At 47.4% G+C, this 15,467-nt stretch overlaps 1 protein-coding gene across 1 annotated transcript in view; it reads right to left on the bottom strand.

Moving 5' to 3' along the window:
- The window catches only part of MAP3K13 (mitogen-activated protein kinase kinase kinase 13), a 151,847-nt gene that overhangs the window by 86,270 nt on the left and 50,110 nt on the right, over positions 1 to 15,467 (bottom strand). The window contains 1 exon segment of the mRNA XM_078154689.1: positions 9,139 to 9,300. The gene's annotated coding sequence lies outside the window, so the exon portion shown is untranslated.

Raw genomic sequence — 15,467 nt, 5'->3', positions numbered from 1 at the left:
TCTCCCTTTTTCATTAGAATGTAAGTTGCCTGTGGGAACCAGCTTTGGTCTTTGTCTTTGTATGCCCAGCATCTAGCACAGTACCTGGCACATAGTAGGTGCTTTTTTTTAAAAGCCTTGCTGAATCGACTTCAAATACCTGGAGATGCTGACTGAAACTGGCCCTGGATATACCGCTGGAAGATGCTGGTAAATATCTGGAAGGCTAGCTTTGCAGCCGTAATTGAAAACTTTCAACATGAGCTCCAAACCATGGAAACATATTAGAAAGATGGAAACGTATTAGAAAGACAGAAACATCCGACTGATGTCATTCTAAAACTAAATAATTGACTTTCTAAGGTAAAGGTTGACTCTCATTACTTCAGCGAGGGGGTGTGATCTCATCCCTCCAACAGCACAGATCGCAGCCCACCCATACCTGACTCTCCGGGGTGACTCAAACCAATGCCCTCTCATAGGTCGGCCACGGGAGGGCCACCCTAAGTGCTGCAGTCTTTCCTTCTCTTCTCCTGCCATTGTGAGGCTCTCAATGGAGCCCACGGGCCGTCTATCAGTCATCCCTCGTTCCCACCATGTGACCAGCCCATCTTTTTTTGAGAATATCTTTTCCCCTGCTCTCCTTTGTAAACACTATCGATTTGGAAAATAAGGCAGACTCTTGGGAGAGAGCCCGGCACATGCGTTAAGTATGCTGCCATATCCGACGCCTGTGCTTTAAATAATAGTCTCCGGCACCGACCGAGTCCCCACTTCCCTTTCTTCCGGCACCCTAGTTTTTATCCTGGATCATCCTGAGTGCTGAAGAGCTCTGGGCACCTGAGATCCTCTGAGAAAAGCGTCGGAACTGAAAAGCATAGAGAGCCGCCAATAAATGACCAAACCAGAGAATATCCATATCGCTCAAACTGCTTTGGGCTGGCAGCTCCGATCAGAAAGATAAACAGACCTTCGGGAGCGTTTCTCCTTGCAACAATTCAGGACTGGGACCCACACTTTGCTTGCTAGCTTTTCTCGGGGACAGTGGCCACTGATTATGACTCAGAGGGTTACCTCTCCCCTCCCACCCTTTGCATACGCTTTCTGATTGAACTTTAAGCTTTCCCGTTTTTTCCATCAAGATTTAAGTAAAATGTACAACCAGAACAAGGCAAAGAAATCGCAGTGATTTCCTCTCTAGCTGCCGAGAAAGAAAGCCGCTCTCATTGAACCAGCAGCGCCTTACGCTTTCCGAAACGCAAGCGGATCCCGAAAGGAAGGCTTGCGGAAGAATGAGAAAGAGAAAGAAAGGGAGACAATTGGCTCGCAGGTTCAAGGCTGTCGTCTCCCTGCAGCCGGCCCTACTGGCGGCGCTCGGGGCTTTGCCCCTAATGCCCTCCACAGATCCGAACCAGCTCGAAAAGTTCATCCCCGTTTCAGGACAGCAGGGGCAGCATCAGGGGATAACGTGCAGGATGGTAAATGAAAAATGTCCAAACCTAGTATGCAGACGAGCAAAGGAGAACCAGCTGTCAGCCGCTTCCAAGAGCGTGGCTTCTCTCCCCCAGCCCCTCTCCCTGCGCTCAGCCTCCCGAGACTGGCAGGTCGCAGATACACCATCCATCCATCCATCTGGCCCCATGAAAAAAAGGCAGATGCAAACTGAACAAATAAACCCAGCGAAATACTCACGGCAAGGAAGGATTCCTACACACGCTGCTCCATTTTCAGGTTGGAGAGAAGATGGAAGGCCATTAGGAGAGCGTGGTGGAAGGCCAAAAACGGGGACCTCCACCCCCACGATCCTATAGCCAGCCCACTGCAAAGGAGCCCCAGCCGGGGCTGACGTCACGGATTCATGAATGGATGTAAATCGGACTGGTTTAGGATTCCGCGCAGCCCTGGCTGTGGTGTGTGCCATGCGAGAGAGAAAGAGGGAGGGAGGGTCCGCGAGGAGGACCGGCCAATCAGCGGCCCTCTGCTGTGGCCTGCCTGCTGGGACAAGGAATCTGGGTACGGAATAAACAAAGCCCGCCAATCAGGCTTGTGCCACAGGGCTTCTGACACAGGGCGATGACAGAATCTGGCAGCTCGAAGAGAAGTGTGTGTGTGTGTGTGTGCGTGTGCGCGCGCACCTGCGTGCGCCTGTGTGTGTGTGTGTGTGTGTGTGTGTGTGTGTGTGTGTGTGTGTATGTGTGTAGGGGGGCGGCGGGGGGGGGGAAGATGATCATGCAGACACATTACCATTGCTGAATCAGGCAGCAAAAAATACAACTTGGCTGGAGAAAAAAAATCAATGACACCCATCATCTCTGTGAATGCACCTACATCTGTCTCTCCAGCTAACCTCCTAGATTCAGCGCCTGAAGGGACCTCCGAAGCCATTCAGTCCGACCTCCCTCACTTTACAGGTGACACTGAGCCCCAAAGAGGTCCCCACAGGTAGGAATCCCCCAAGGTGAGCTTTGAACCCAGATCCTTTGATCTGAGTCAGCATTCTTCTCATTGCACCAGGACGATCCCCAGGTTTTACAGATGGGGAAACTGAGGCACAGAGCAATAAGACAATCCTAGCTCTAGAGCTGGAAGGAAACTTTAGCAGTTCCATAGTCCAATCCCCTCATCTTACAAATGAGGAAACAGGCCCCGCGAGGTTCAGGGACTTGTCCGGTCACATACATGGTAAAGGCAACATTCTAAACCTTTGCTCCCGAATCCAGAGTTCTTTTCCCTGCAGTAATCATCCCCACCCCCCAAAGTCATTTTATCCCTCATTAGGATGACTTTCCGTCAGTTTCTAGCAGCCCTAATGTGACAAAGCAGAGCCAAGATAGGAGGAGTAGCCTAGATGTAGAGCTCCAACAGGCCCTAGGGGTCATCTAGATGATTCCCCTTCATTTCACCAGAGGAGGAAACCAAGGCTCGGAGGCAGCTAGGTAGTGCAGTGGGTCCTGTATGGGACCGGAATTTAAATCCTGCCCTGGGGATCATAGTTCTTGGCTTCTCAAAGGGTGGGGGAGGAGGTGGAGGGAGGGAGAGAATTTGGAACTGAAAATAAAAACAAATCCTTCCCAACACAACTTCCTAGTTGTGTGACCCTGGGCAGGTCACAGTAATCTTGGTGGGTGGCAGTGTCCCCATCTGTAGAATGAGCATAATGATGGCACCTACCTCCCAGGGTGGCTGTGAGGATCCAGTGAATTGACATCTCTAGAGTGCTTTGTAAACCTTAAAGCACTATATAAATGCAAGCTTTGAAGAAGATGAAGTCCTTAAGTCACAATCTGGAGAGCCAGAGTTCACATTCACTTCATGTGGCTTCAAATTCATTGCTCTTTTAACGGGACCTCTCAATCTAGCAAGTACCACCCAAAGTCAGTGGCTAGGGAGCATCCTTAACGAGCCCACAAATCCGACATGGGAAAAAGGTGGAGCGGAGATGATGGTCTGGTGATAGGAAAAATATAAATGCTGGGAGCAGTCCTTTCAAAAGTGCCACAGTGAGCAGCCCTTTTGCTGTATGGGAAGTGTCGTCCAAAGTGGACACAGAAGAACCCAACAGCCAGAGACATTCTTCCCATGGAGGGGCCCTTTTATCTGACTCGTGTGACTTCTGGCTGTTTAAGGACCCCTCTCCAAAAGTGCTGCTAAGAAAGCCTCAAGCAGGCCTGGGGCTTGGTCAGAAGCTTTGTTGATGACGGGCGTACAAACATCTGAAGCAGGTTTCACTCAGTGAGAATCATGATTTATAGACCCTAAAAAGACTATCCTGCACGTTGGACCTGACCTGGCAAGCCTGGCACATCTGAGAGAAGGAAAGGACAACGGGCGAGTGAAGGACTGCTCAGGACTGTCTGGGACAGACTTCCTCCTTCCTCTCTTACGCAACTGCATTATTTTATGTACACACACACAGAGATGTGCATGCATGCACGCACCGGAAAGAGAGAAAGAGATGGAGAGGAAGAAAGAGAGAAAAGGAGCAAGGGAAGAAGAGAGAGACAGAGACAGAAAGAGACAGAGAAAGACAGAGAATTAGTGAGCCACACACATGGGGTTGCGGGTCACCCACTCCTGAGTTCAATGAGCCCACTAGTGTGCATCTTGGCTCAGGAGACATGGTCAAGCCAATCTCCATCCTGTGAAGACACTTTTTGAGAACAGTACTCTTCTCTGTTCAAGAAAGGGAGGCCAAGGAATTGGGGATGGAAAGGACCTCAGTCAAAGGTGAATTTAGATCAAAGAGACATTGAAAAAGCCAAGCCTGTTTCAAAGCCTTTTTCTTCCATAGGTAAAAAGCCTCAATCACCAGGCCCTGGGGAATACAGAAGAAAAAGCAAAAACAGTCCCTGCCTTCAAGAAGCTTATATTCTAAAGGGGTAGGCAGCATGTACATAAATGAATATACAAAATGATAACAGTGAGCATTTACATAGGGCTTTAGGGTTTGTAAAGTGCTTTACAAATATTATTTCATTAGCTCCCCAAACAAGCTAGGAGACAAGAATAATTTTATTCCTGTTTTGTAGAAGAGGAAAGGGAGGCAGATAAAGGTTAAGTGACTTGCCCAGCATCATAAATCTAGTAAATATTCAGGACAAAGTCTCTATCCATTTACCACTTAGATGCTTATAAAAGATAACTGCAAGGGGCAGCAAAGTGGTGCAGTGAATAGAACACTGGCCCGTGTAGTGAGGAGCACCTGAGTTCAAATTTGGCATCAGACACTTCATACTCACTAGTTGTGTGACCCTGGGCAAGTCACTTAACCCCAACTGCCTCACCAAAAAACCCCCAAAATAAAAACAAACAAAAAAAAGATAACTACAGAACAGCTGTATAACTTATAACTACACACTGCTGTGGGAAGGGGCAGGTGAGAGACCAGGAAAGACCTGGCAGAAAGTGGTGTCTGAGCCAAATCTGGAAGGAAACTCGGAATTGTAAGAGAATGAGGGTAGGGATGGGGGACAGTTGGTACAGGGACGGATATGCAAGGCTGTGTGGGAGCGGCTGGAGCCAGGTCAGGTGGGTGATGTCGCCTGTCTCATCATCTCTGCTAAAACGTCTCATAACAAGTTAACCCTGGAGACTGCTGCCTCTGCCACATACTGTCTCATAGGCAGAGTGGCTTCCTCAGAAAATTTCTTTTCATTTGTTCTGGACAAAAAGAGGGGAGTGAGTGGCTGGGCTAATTAATTAAATACCCTTCCCTACTCCCATCGTGCAAAAAGGGCCACGGGGCAAGTGGCGAACCCTCACCTTCAATGACCGAAGCTGCTGCTCTTCCTCAGGCCCAGAGAAAGGGTGCAGAGCATAGCCACATTCTCAGACACAAGTCTAGTCCGGGGTCTCTTTTTTTTTTTTGCTTTTTGATGAGGCAATCAGGGTTAAGTGACTTGCCCAGGGTCACACAGCTAGTGAGTGTTACATGTCTGAGGCTGGATTTGAACTCAGGGCAGGTGCTGTCTTCACTGAGCCACCTAGCTGCCCCTGGGGTCCCTTTTCATCAGTGAATGTTATCTCAAGCAAGCTCTTCCCAGCTCCCTCCCTCCTGTGGCTAGCAGAAAGGTACTGGTCAGCAAGCTCCCACTGGAGACTCTTACACTCCAGGGAACATAAAGATGTAGCTCAAGAGTTGGAAGGAATCTTAGCAGCCCAGTCCAATCTTCTCATTTAACAGATGAGGAGACTGAGGCCCAGTGACTTGCTCCAGGTCACAGAAGAAATAAATAGAAAGGCCCAGGTTAATCTTCCCTGGAGCTCTGCCAGGGGTATAGATCCATGTGGGGACTCCTGCAGAGGCCAGGCTGAAGGGGACACTGGCCAGACAGGCCTGAAAGCCCTCAGGAGTGTACTGTTCATTGGATAAGTGCCTGAAGTTTTTCCCTAGGCCAAGACTTCCCAGCATGCTAAGGGGAGGCGGGGAGGATCTGAAGGAATGATCAGATTACCAGGGTCAGACCCTACCTGGAGGGTGGAGGGTTGACTTGGGCACAACCCACTTCCGGGTGGGCGTGGTCACTGAGAAACATTTATTGGCCAGCTGTGCCCTAGACTGGGAATCTTCCTGCCTCAGGGCTTTTCAGTGGTGGCAAGAGGAGCCTCTGGCCACTGCTGATTGGTGAAGAGGCTGCACCCCATTATTCTTGTGCTCAGAGTCCTCGCTGTGCTGGGGGGTGGGGTGGGAGGTGACCTTTAGCTTTGTGTAAATCCTGGTTGCTGAATTCCACCCAGCAGGCCTAGTAAAGGCAAGCTAGAGGTGGACACTTTTAGGAGGTCCCAGTCTGCTTTCGCCCGGCCCCGCTCTTAGTTCATGTCGGCACTTGGCCTTGTCTCAGCAGCACCGTGGCCTTGACATGCCCCCTGGGGCTGCCTCATCCTTGTCCGGCTTGGGTGTTCCTGGACATCCACTTAGGACTATGTCCAATTCCCTGTGGCTCACCCCACAATGGACACAGTGTACCATGGGAACTGTCCCACTGCAGGGCTCCAGAGGCTGCAGCTGCCCACTAACCCTTTCTATCCTATCACTCAATGGTAGGACTGGACAGCTGCTCCCACTCCATATGGCAGGAAAAGAGACATTTCTACCAAGATTATGAAAGCTGTAAAAGTCCTCACAGGAGGAATCTGTCATCTAGAGAAGTTAAGCCTGTCCCATTATGATCATAAGGAATGGGGATTAGGAAGGCAGCCGTCATGGCCAAAGGGTTGGCCTTGAAGTCAGGAAGAACTGAGTTCCAGTCCAGCCCCTGACAGACACATTCTGGCTCATACCTGACTATGTCTCGTTTCCTCATTAGTAAGAGGACAACTACAGCCATGAGGACCCATTTCACAGGGTTGTGATGTGGGGGTGCACAAGGCCCAGACGAGATGTACGGCGAACATCACAGAAGCACCGGACGGAGTGAGGATGAGGAGGATTTTGTCAGCCCAGTGGGTGTTCAGCAACTTCTCATGTGCATCATTTACCTCCCATTCAAGAGTTTCCACACAGGCCCAAGTAAGTCACAGGATGGGTTTGACCTCGTTCCCAAAGAGACTTTCGGGATTTCCTGTGCTGGAGAGACAGGCCTGCTAGCAAGATCCTTTAGGAAAGGTGGTGCAGGAGGAAGGAGGGTCCACTCAAGCGAAGGGAGAGCAGTCGGTCACAGCTGACTGATGGGCCGCCTCACACCAACTTCCTTGCCCAGATAGAATGCCCGGCTGCCCCAGGGGCCTGCCCACCCACATCAGTCCAAAGGAGAAGGGCATGACCCCCATGAGCCAGGACCTGGCCTTTCCAGGTAGAAATCCTCTATGGCAAGCTGCTGCTTCCAGCCGAAGGTTGTCCTGAAAGAGCCGGCTGGCCCTGGGTCCCAGCATCACCTTTGTTTAGTTCCCTTTGTAACCCTGGGCAAATCCCTTCATCTGTCTGGGCCTCAGTTCCTCAATCTGTATGTAAGGGAGGGGTTTTCCCCCACCCCTACCACAATCAACCAATTGGCAGATTAGGTTTAAACAAGACTGTCTACACCTTGTGAACCCCTTCATCCTATTCAGTTGGGTCAAGAATTGCATTTGGCAAACTGATAGCCAAGCAGTGGTCCAATCAACCTGTGGAAGATGTCCAGTTTGGAGGATCTGCATTCAAGACAAGCCCTTGGGAAGGAATCTCCAGGCTAGAGGGGCAGGGGGTGCTACTCCTCCATTGACCAACTTATTGGAGAAGTTGGATTAGTAGCAGACAATGGATCCAGCAACGGACGGCCACCTGGAGCGGAAGGCAACTTCAGGGGTGCTCCCACCCCGTGGCGGAGGGAAGTGCCAGCCAGGGACTGGACAGAGGCATAAACCCTCAGAGCTCCTGGAGAGAGCTGTGTACACATAAAGGACATTCCCCGAGGGCCCCTCAGAGGGACAAAGAGTTCTAGGAGCCAAGAGCGGGGACTTAGCTTTGGGCCATGTGTGTTCTCTACATGTGCAGGTGGAAAAGAGTGTGGGCCCTAGTCTTTTTTTGGCGGGGGTAACTATAGTTGCTCCTACACCATATAGTGTGTATAAAATATGTTTCACAAAATCTAACCGAGGCTGATTGACTAGTTATCAATGAGGAGAATACTTGTGAGACTTTTAAGTGACCCTAACGGGGTGCTTGGGTGCTTGTGTTTGGGTGCTTGTACTTGGACCCCAATTTCTCCCTAGCCTCAGAAACACTGTCCCTGACAGTTTCTCCCCAGCACAAGGACCCTGTGCTTAGCAATTACTCATGAGTGGGCCCCAGCCCACTCCGTGGTGCAGTTCCAAAGAGCACCTGAAGGATTTATTAGTTTAAACTGGCTTTGCACTGGGTCATAAAGACATTCTTACCCACTACTATACTATCCTACCACCCTACCTTATTATCTACATCCTGGGCTCCTCATTAACTTTATTCTACACTTAAGACATATGTATACTACCTACATCTATCTTGTCAAACAAGACATTGATTGGTGGCAGACTGGACAACTCTCAGTTACCCTGAACTCTGGTTGACTTAGTGACGTAGCAGGCCTAAAACCACACCTCCATGTGGCCCCCCCTTGTGGGCTTTTCCTAATGAACTCTGGGTAAAACACTTGCGCAGTAGGTACAAGAAGTGCATGTTCTTTTAAGAACTGACCGCTCCTTAACCACTCCCTAATCCCACCCTGAATCCCTAGGTAGCATATTTGGTACATGTTTTATTGTATTTTATCCTATGTAAACTTCAATTGTACCTCTCTAAGGTTGTGGATCCTTTAAGAATCCTTGCTCGCTGAAAAGCGTAACAATAAATCTTTGCCACCTTGAATTAAAGAATGCTTGAGTCTGTGAATTCATTCCAGATGACCTGTCCTGTACTCTGGTCTTTGAGAGGTCACAACCCCTCAATCTCTCACACCGCAACAACCCGAAGAGAAACCCTAAGGGCAGAAGTGGTCAACCACCCTCTGGGGCCTTGTTCTACCAAGGTCAGAGGCAGCAAGTGCTAAATGTCAAAGGAGGCATTGCATGAGATGGTCCAGGACACCTCCTCCACCTCTATATTAGTGAGCCTGTGAAATGCAGAGCCTCCAGAATGAGGCCTGGAGTGACCCCCTCCACACACATACAAAGAAACAGTCCAGAGGGACTCCAGACTGTGCTTACCTTGAGATGAACTGGATCTTTAAGAAAAGGATTCTCTGTTTTATGGGTTGAGGCAAGACTGAGGGATGACACAGTGGACAGCCACAATGTTTCCCTGGGATGTCACCAGAAAGCAAAGCAGGGTCCCTGCTGGACTCCGGGGGGGGGTCACCTCATGGGAGGCTGTGGACAAGTTACATAGGATGAGAAGCAGGTACTTGTGGGCTGCAATCTGCAGCATGGAGAGAACAGCTACGTTAAGGAGACCCCAAGCTCCATTCCCAGGAACAGTGATCATTATTTTCAAGGAAACCAAAAATGTCTTCCACAGAATGAAAAGATTCCCTTTGCCTTTAAGGGAGAAACCAAAGCAGCCAGCTGAGCTGGGGAGGCAAGAATCGCCTTCACTGAAAGGCAAAAAATCCACAGAGTCAGAAACTCCATAGATTAAGGAAGCACTTAGGACCAAGAATGAAAAACAAATATTACCAACCAGCATTCTTGGAATTTTTCTCACACCTCTGAATCACCTCTAGGATTAACTATATTCCTTGACAACCTGGCCCCAGTGACTCATTTCACATCACTCCCTTCCATGCCCATAGGCAGGGTCCCAGGCCAGTCCTGGATGCCAAGCAGGGCCCTCGGACTCCACTCACACCCTTAGGCCCTCCCCCCTTTCCCTAATGATGGTGAAATCTTGCCCTGCAAGGCAGAAGCACCTAAGGAGCCCTGGGCCTTGCTCTCAACCCATCACTCAAGGCATTTCCTCTGGGCATTTCCATCTGTCCTGTTCTGAATTAGCCTATAGTGAAGGTGTTGTTTCCCCTAATTAGAAAGACAGCTTCCTGAAAACCAAAATGGTTTAGCTTTTCTATTTATACCCTCCACTTTTAATAAGCATTGAACAAATTGTTTTTTCATTCATTCATTCACTCACCCATCACCAACTGTCCATCCAAACTGGCCTTCTAACTGTTCTTCACATATGACACTCCATCTCCCATTCATTCCTCCCCAAGCTGCATTCCTGACTTTCCCAGACTTTCATCTCCCACACCCCACAAATCTCCTCATCCTGGAAGCTCCTTCCAGTCCTGGAGTTCACACAGGAGAAGGATCCTCTTTCCCTTCGCCTCTTCCTAGGACTGGACAGCTCCTCTCAGACCCCCCCCCCCAAGCCAGTTCTGAGCACATTCCTGATTCCTAGCCTGTCCCTCACCTGTTCACACCCACCTATCTAGCCCCTTTTACATATCACCTTTCCCATTAGAACTATGCTTCTTGAGTTCAGGGACTGCCTTTTGGCTTGTATTTGCATTCTCAGCACACAGTAAGTGCTTAATAAATGCTTGCAGTCTCTCACCTCTGTACTTTAAAAAAAATTTTTTTTTTTGGCTAGGCAATGGGGTTAAGTGACTCACCCAGGGCCACACAGCCAGTAAGTGTTATGTGTCTGAGGCTGAATTTGAATTCAGGTCCTCCTGATTCCAGGGATGGTGCTCTATCCACTGTGCCACCTAGCTGCCCCACCTCTGTACTTTTATACCAAGCCCAGAATGTCCTCCTTCCTCATCTCTACTTTTTACACTCCCTGCTCCCCTCCTTTATCCCCCTCCCTAGCTGTGTCTTGCCTTCCATTAATTTTGCATATAGCTCTACATTCACATGTCCCACCCAGCAAATGGAACTTGAGCTTTTTGAGGGCAGAGACTGTCTTGGTGGTTCTCTGGAGCCTAACACAGGCCTTGGCATGCAGCGGGCACCCAACAAATGCTTGGTGATGGATTGATTCTTAGAATTTTTAAATGATCTTTGTGATTAAAAAAAAAATCCCCCAAAGCCCTCACTGAACACTTCTCGAAGATTTTGAAAGAAAACTCCCAGTTGTTAAGAGAGCTGACTTAGCCAATATTTTTGTTGAAGAGAATGAGCTGTCTTGTCAGCTAGGGAACAGAGAGTGCTTAGTTACAAGCTATTGAAAACAAATCCTTAAGCGCTTAGGGCTGCCTCCTGCTTTTCTTTTTTTTCCATTTCATATCACTTGATATTTTTTCTTTTTTTTTAATATAAATTTGTTTATTTTTAGTTTTCAACATTCACTTCCACAAGTTTTTGAGCTCCAAATTTTCACCCCATCTCCCCCCTCCCCCCAACCCAAGATGTCATGCATTCTGAATATCCCTTCCCCTAGTCTGTCCTCTCTTCTATCTCTCTCCCCTTCTCTTATCCCCTTCCCCTTCTATTTTCCTGTAGGGCAAGACAGACTTCTGTATCCCATTTCCTATATTTCTTATTTCCCAGTAGCATGTGAAAACATTTTTTTTTAAAACATACGTTTTTAAAACTTTAGGTTTCAAATTTTCTGTCTTCCTCCCTCCCCACCCACCCTCATTGAAAAGGCAAGCAACTCAATATAGGTTGTACATGTGCAGTTATGCAAAACATGTCCAGTAGACATGTTGTGAAAAACTAACTCTATTTCCCTTAATCCTATTGCCCTCCCATTTATTCTATTCTTTCTTTTGACCCTGTCCCTCCTCAGAAGTATTTACTTCTGATTACCCCTTTCCCAATCTGCCCTCCTCTCTATCATCCCCTGCTCTCTTGTCCCTTCTCCCCCTATTTTCCTGTAGGGTAAGACAGATTTCCATACCCAATTGAATGTGTATGTTATTCCCTCCTTAAGCCAAATCCTATGAGAATAAGATTCACTCATTCCCTCTCACCTTCCCCCGTTTCCCCTCCACTGTAAGAGACTTTTCTTTTTTTTTTTTGTGAGATAATTTACCCCATTCTACCTCTCCCTTTCTTCTTCTCTGAGTATAATCCTCTCTCATCCCTTAATTTTATTCTCCAGATATGACCCCTTAATCTTCAACTCACCCTGTGCCCTCTATCTATCTATCTACATATACATACATATAATTTTTTTCCTTCAACTACCCTAATACTGACAAAGGTCTCATGAGTTATAAATATCATCTTTCCATGCAGGAATGTAAACAGTTCAATCTTAATAAGTCTCTTATGATTTCTCTTTCCTGTTTACCTCTTCATGTTCCACTTGAGTCCTGTATTTGAAAGTCAAATTTTCTATTCAGCTCTGGTCTTTTCATCAAGAATGCTTGAAAGTCCTCTATTTCACTGAATGACCATTTTTTCCCCTGAAGGATTATACTCAGTTTTGCTGGGTAGGTGATTCTTGGTTGTAATCCTATCTCCTTTGCCCTCCGGAATATTATATTCCATGCCCTGCGGTCCTTTAATGTAGAAGCTGCTAAATCTTGTGTTATCCTGATTGTGTTTCCACAGTACTTGAATGTTTCCTTCTGGCAGCTTGTAATATTTTCTCCTTGACCTGGGAACTCTGGAATTTGGCTATAATATTCCTAGGAGTTTTCCTTTTGGGCATCTCTTTCAGGAGGAGATCAGTGGATTCTTTCAATTTCTATTTTGCCCCCTGGTTCTACTATATCAGGGCAGTTTTCCTTGATAATTTCTTGAAAGATGATGTCTAGGCTCTTTTTTTGATCATGGCTTTCAGATAGTCCAATAATTTTTAAATTCTCTCTCCTGGATCTATTTTCCAGGTCAGTTGTTTTTCCAATGAGATATTTCACATTGTTTTCTAATTTTTCATTCTTTTGGATTTGTTCTACTGTGTCATGATTTCTCATAAAGTCACCATCTTCCAATTGCTCTATTCTAATTTTTAAGGAAGTATTTTCTTCAGTAAGCTTTTGGACTTCCTTTTCCATTTGGCCAATTTTGCTTTTTAGGGCATTTTTCTCCTCATTGGCTTTTTGGACCTCTTTTGCCATTTGGGTTAGGCTATTTTTTAAGGTGTTATTTTCTTCAGTATTTTTTTGGGTCTCCTTTAGCAAGCTGTTGACTTGTTTTTCATGATTTTCTTGCATCACTCTCATTTCTCTTCCAGTTTTTCCTCTACTTCCCTTACTTGCTTCTCAAAATCCCTTTTGAGCTCTTCCAAGGCCTGAGACTGATTCATATTTTTCTTGGAGGCTTTGGATGTAGGAGCTTTGACTTTGTTGTCTTCTTCTGGTTGTATATTTTGATCTTCTTTTTCACCAAAGTAAGATAATATAGTCTGACTCTTTTTGCGCTGCTTGCTCATGATCCCAGACAATTACTTGAGTTTTAAACTCTTTGTTAAGGTAAGAGTCTGCTTCCAATGTGGAGAGTGTACTGTCCCAAGCTTCTGGGGTTTGTGTAGCTGTTTTCAGAGATACTTGTAGGGACCTGTAAATTTTCAGTTCTTCCAAGGTGGTATGATAAGGGGGTGAGGTGTTTACTCCTTTCCTGGCTTGCAACTACAAGTACTCCTTTCTGTCCTGTAACTGTGAGGAGGTACTCCTCTCCACAATCACTACAAGCTCCACCACGCCAGCGCTCCTCCTCACCCCAACACTGACACCCAGAACTGTGACCCAGATCCACACATGGGCAAAGCAAGAGATTCCTGTCTCAGCACTGGCAAAGAGATCCCTGCAATCCCTCTCTGATCAGCCACTGGATTTCCCCTCAGTCTGTGGGCCGGAAGCTCAGGAAGCAGCTGCCCCCCCCACAGGGCCACGCTCTTGGGGAATGGAGCTGAAACCCCACCTTCCTTTCTCAGCACCGACAGAAACAGACTTTTCCCACTGACCTTCTAAGTTGTCTTTGGCATTGGTGGATTGAGGAGTCTGGAAACCCCGCAATTCAGTCCTCTGAGGCCTGCTCCAGGTTTGCTGTGGCCTGCGTGCCCACCCCGCGCTGCGCTGCACTCCCAGCCTGGCGTGATACACCTTTCTGATCAATCATCCAGGTTGTCTTGGGCTGGAAATTTGTTTCACTCTGTCTTTTTGTGGGTTCTGCTGCTTCAGAGTTTGTTTAGAGCCATTTTTTGAGTATTTGCAGGGGTTTGGCGGAGAGCTCAAGCAAGTCACTGCTTTTACTCCCCCATCTTGGCTCTGCCTTGCATCCTGCTTTTCAAGAAGATAGATGCCTGATGCACTAATCCATTCAAAAGCAAATGGGTCTCCAAACTAATAAAATACTCGACTTCCCCCCAATATCCCTTTCCCCAACACCTATTTTCCAATGGAAGTCATGAGCCAAACTTCTGATACACTGAAAAGACTACCTGGAACTGCTTTAAACACACACTCACACTCACACACACGTAAACACACACACACCCCCCTTATTCCTCCAAAGACATAAAGGACTTTTCATGCCTCCTTTTATTTTTCCACATGGATCTTTTATCTTTTCTTTTTTTTTTAGGGAATTAGGTATTTATAATAAAAACATTGGAAATGTACTTTCTACTCTTTCTGATTCTGTATTTTCTGTGTTCCCTTCTCCCAATTTCCCTTTGCCACTAGACATCAGCTGCTGTTCCCTTGTGTTTCCCTTATGGCTGATGCTATCAACCCAAAGGAGCCATCACAAGTCCCCGGCCCCAAAAACTCAAGGGGAAAATGGGCAAATGAGTAACGAAGTGGAACAGAACCACTTCTCTTAAGGAAAGCAGAACCAGGGTCATCTGAAGTCTGCTCCTCTCTCCTAGACACTTGGATCATTTGACAGGGTCGCAGGTCATGAGTCAGAAGGAGGCTCAGAGGCTATTCACATCCACCCCTTCATTTTAGAGATGAAGACACTGAGGCCAGTGAGGTAGGAGACTTGACTTTTGTGTGTCCTCTCATTAGAATGTAAGCTCCTGGAGGGCAACTTTTTCTTTTTGTTTGTATTCCCTGCACAGCACCCAGTACAAAGTAATGGCACAAAGTCATCGCTTAACGAATGCTTGTTGACTGGCTAACTGACCAAGGTCACATAGCAGATGAAGGCAGAATCAGGATTCAAACCCAGTTCCTTGGACTCCAAATCCAGTACCTCGGTGGAATATCCATGGCTCTTTGAAAGCTGGGTCAGTCTGGTTGCAGCAGTCCTGTCAGAGGCATCATTACTGCTTTCATGCCTAGATCTATAAGACCCCAGGTCTCCCTCCTTCAGATCCAGAGCCGATTGGGGAAATCCCTTGTAACTTATGGACATTGGTAGGAGTTTTACATGAAGGACATCACAGATTTGCACGAACACAAAGTAGTTTGTTGTCTCCAAAGTCTTTGTATTGTCCAGTCAAATGAATCAAATAAGCATTCTCCAAGCGCTGGGTCCTGGGGATTCCAAAGATGCAACAATGCCTGCTCTCAAGGAGCTGAAGCCCCCCAGTCCCATCATACAGGCACGTTCCCCGACCCGTCGACCACTCGAGGACGCCAGTCTTCTCACCTCTATGGACTCCGAGGGCATCTGCCATTTCAATGCTGAGCTCAACA

The sequence above is a fragment of the Phascolarctos cinereus genome, unplaced genomic scaffold, assembly GCF_003287225.1.
Source record: "Phascolarctos cinereus isolate Bilbo 61053 unplaced genomic scaffold, phaCin_HiC Scaffold_5;HRSCAF=322, whole genome shotgun sequence".
In the NCBI taxonomy this organism is placed as follows: Eukaryota; Metazoa; Chordata; class Mammalia; order Diprotodontia; family Phascolarctidae; genus Phascolarctos; species Phascolarctos cinereus.
The sequence above is the reverse complement of the archived record's forward strand: the minus strand, read 5'-3'. Positions and strand labels throughout refer to the sequence as shown.